The sequence below is a fragment of the Pteropus medius genome, unplaced genomic scaffold (assembly GCF_902729225.1).
Source record: "Pteropus medius unplaced genomic scaffold, Ma_sr-lr_union100, whole genome shotgun sequence".
Classification (NCBI taxonomy): Eukaryota; Metazoa; Chordata; class Mammalia; order Chiroptera; family Pteropodidae; genus Pteropus; species Pteropus medius.
The window spans coordinates 573106-576538 of NW_024347852.1; the positions used below are offsets into that span (position 1 = coordinate 573106).

Here is a 3433-nt window from a genome sequence, read left to right on the forward strand (position 1 = left end):
AACAGTGTCTGTCACTCAGCCGTCACTTAGTAAAGATCGGTTCATTTGTTCATTCATTTAATCAATCAATCAATCAATTGGCAAACATCTCCAGAGGTCTCCACTGGGCCAGAGCTGGCACTGGGCGGAACTGGGGACCCAAGGAAGGCTCAGACCAGAACCTGCGCTCCAGGGGCTGGGGGAGATGTCACAGATGGTTGCAATGTGGAGCGGACGTGCCCTGATGGAGGTGCCCAGGGCCCTAGACAGCCCAGTGTCCCCCTTCCCAAGCTGGGAGCTCCCGGTCAGATAAGTGAGTGGTGGCTGAGGCAGATTCCCTCAGATAGGACAGGGCCACAGGGCCACACCCTCGGGCTGCTCCCAGCCCCAACCTCTCCCCTTCTTATCTGCAGAATTTGCCCTTCCTGGCCCCGGCATCTCAGAACCTGTCTTTCCTTTCTTTCTAGAGTTTTCTCTCTGAACTCCGCTATGCCCTTCGGATCCTCCAGCAGGATGGCACCAGCCCCTCCTCTCTCCCTGCCCATCTCTGAGCTCTGCCTCGTCCTCAGCCCGCATCGACCCATCCTTCACTCCCGCTTCGAAGCCTCCGTGCTCCCCAGACGAACGCTCCGCCCATCGCCCCCCGGTCAGATCCCAGGCCTCAGCGCAGAGTCCCGATGCACCGGGCCTCCGGACCTTTGCACTTGCTGTGCCTCCGCCTTCACGGTCCCACACTGTCCGAACAATGCGGACGGAGCCCCCGTTCTCTCAACACTGAGGCCTTCTGCCTCCCTGGACGCAGGACGGCGACGATTTTCTCCAACGAAAAAACCTGAGATATAAGTCACCATTTTCATAAAGTTCGTCATTTTCAAGGGTACAGTTCAGTGGTCTTTGGTCAACCCACGTTGTACGACCGTCACGATCTAATTCCACATTCTCGTCACCCCAGAAAGAAACCCCGGACCCACGAGCGGTCCCTCCACATTCCACTGCCCCCTAGCCCTGGGCAACGGCTAATCTACTTTCTGTCTCTATGGATTTGCCTGTTCCAGACGTTTCGGATACACGGAATCATACATTTTTGAACATCTGGCTTCTTTCGATTCAAATGATGTTTTCCAGGTCCGTCCATGTCCCGCACCCGTCAGTACTTCACGCTTTTTAGTGGCCAAATAATATTCCATTGTGCGGGTGGCCCACGCGCGTTTATCCATTGGTCCGTCAGTGAACATTCGGGTTGTCGCACTTTTTGAGTATCACGCATAAACGCTGCTATGAACATCTGCATACGACTGTTTGCGACGAGGACAGCTGCCATTTTTATGCAGTTCCTGACTCCCTCACTGGGCTGAGAGCTTCGCAGGGGCACTGAAATGTATGTCCTATTCACCGCTGTGTCCCCAGTGTCTACGATCAGTCTTGAAACATACCGGCCACCAACATGCACTTGATGAGAAGGAGGGAAGCGGAAGCCCTGACTCTCCAGCCCCAACTCATCTGGCGAATGGGCCTCTGCTGCCCCCACGCTGGAGTCCCCCCTCTGTCCTCTGGCTTCCCCCTGGGGTCCTACTGGGACACCGGCCTCTCTTCTCTTTCCTTCCCACCACCCTAAATCCCGCACGATTTACCTCAAACCCAACCACTTCTCCCAAGTGCCTTTTCACTCCAGTCAAGCCAACGCCATCTTGCCCCAGATGCCTGCCACGGCCCCCTAATTCTTTCCCTGCTTCCACTCCTTCCTTCAGTCTGTGCTCCTCACAGCAGCCAGAGGAACTATTTTAAAACATCAATCAGCTCGTGTCCCTCCTGTGCTCAAAACCTTCCTGTCTTTCTCACTCAGAAAAGCCAAAGTGCCCACCATGGCCCACAAAGCCCTGCACAGTCCCTGTCCCCTCTCTGCCCTCAGCTCCCTCCCTCGGCCCAGCCGCACAGGCCCCCTCGCCCACACGTGAACACACACGAGCATGCCACAAGCCCAAGACCTCTGAGCATACAGTCCCCAAGCCTGGACCCTCTTCCTCCAAAAGCCACGGCTCACTCCCTCGCTTCAGGCGCCTCCATTCACGTGTCACCGCCCTGGCCAGGCCTTCGCGGTCCCTCCCCCGTCGCCTGCCTTCTCTGCCTTCACAGCACGGCGAACATTGTATCATTTAGTGTGGGTTCTGTGTTTGTTTTCTATCTCCCTCATGGCATGGTGCTTTCAAGGGCAGGAATTTGGGGCCACTGTTGGGGCTGGGGCCCCAGAACAGTGTCTGGGTCTGGCACACATTATCAAATGAATGAATGAAGCTTCAGAGGCAAGATGCTATTAGCAGTGGGATCTGCAGACATGAAAACAGCCTCAGGGAGGTCAAGTGACCTGCCAAGGGTCACGTGGCTGGTAGGTATCAAGACCTGCTTTTAACAGCCTAGCCCACAAACCCTCACAGCTCTGCCCCTTGTCACAACATAACATCTCTCTTCCACCTGACACCCAACAGCGTCCACCCCTCCTGTTCCCTGAGCACCTACTACGCGCTAGATCCTCCGGCAGGGAACAGAGGCCACTCCTCAGATAGAACAAAATAACAGTAACAATAGCCAAGACCCGTCTAGTGCCTGGAATGTGTGAAAGGCCTCCTTTACCTACATTATCACAACTGCCTCATCAGGAAGGCGTGACTGGCAGTCCCTCTTGATGAGGAAGCACAGGTGAAGTCCCTCACTCAAGGTCACACGGCTAGGGAGTGACAGCACACAAATTCAAACCCAGGTCTGGCTGGCCCCAAAGCCCCTGCAGCACAGCCTCGGAAGCTCTTGGCAGCTCCAAACACCAACACCCGCTCACAGGAGTTGGGAGCTGACTGGGAGCCAGGCCTCCCATGGTCACGACAATCCTTGCTGGTGATCACCGTCCCATATTGATGGGATCAGAAGGGAGAGGGCTCCAGATTCAGGACTGTCATGCTCCCTAACCCCTGACCCCTCTCTGAGACCAAGCTTCCCCCAAACCCCAGCTTTTCGGATCTCTTCTCCACAAACTACTGAGGCTCCCCGGCCCCCTCTTTGAGCTCTGGTCTCTCTCGTCCCTGGAACATCCCCTAAACCCCTACTCTACAATGTTCTCTGCTTTTCGGGCCCCAGCTCCTTGTCTCAGTTTCTCCCGAGACTTTACGCCTGCAGGGACACCTCGCTGTGCTCCCCGAGTCCCTCCGTGCCCCTCAGTAACACCTCTGGGCTCTTCTGCACCACCCTCCACGTCTTCTAAGCAATCCTCCATCCTGGAGTCTCCCTATGCCTCCGCAGGGTCTCACTATAATCCCCCACCTTCCCATCTCTGCTCCCCAAATCCTGGGACTTTCTATCACTTCCAGACCCTCTCTGTGCACTAGCCAGGACCCTCAGTGACCCATCCTGCCCCTTTCCTCTATGACACCCCCTCACCCAGGCCCTCAAGCGCGGCCCCATTAGG

At 56.1% G+C, this 3433-nt stretch overlaps 1 protein-coding gene across 1 annotated transcript in view; it reads right to left on the reverse strand.

Annotated features, from left to right (window-relative positions):
* AP2A1 (adaptor related protein complex 2 subunit alpha 1) overlaps nt 1-3433 on the reverse strand; it is a 26698-nt gene that overhangs the window by 22591 nt on the left and 674 nt on the right. The window lies entirely within an intron of this gene.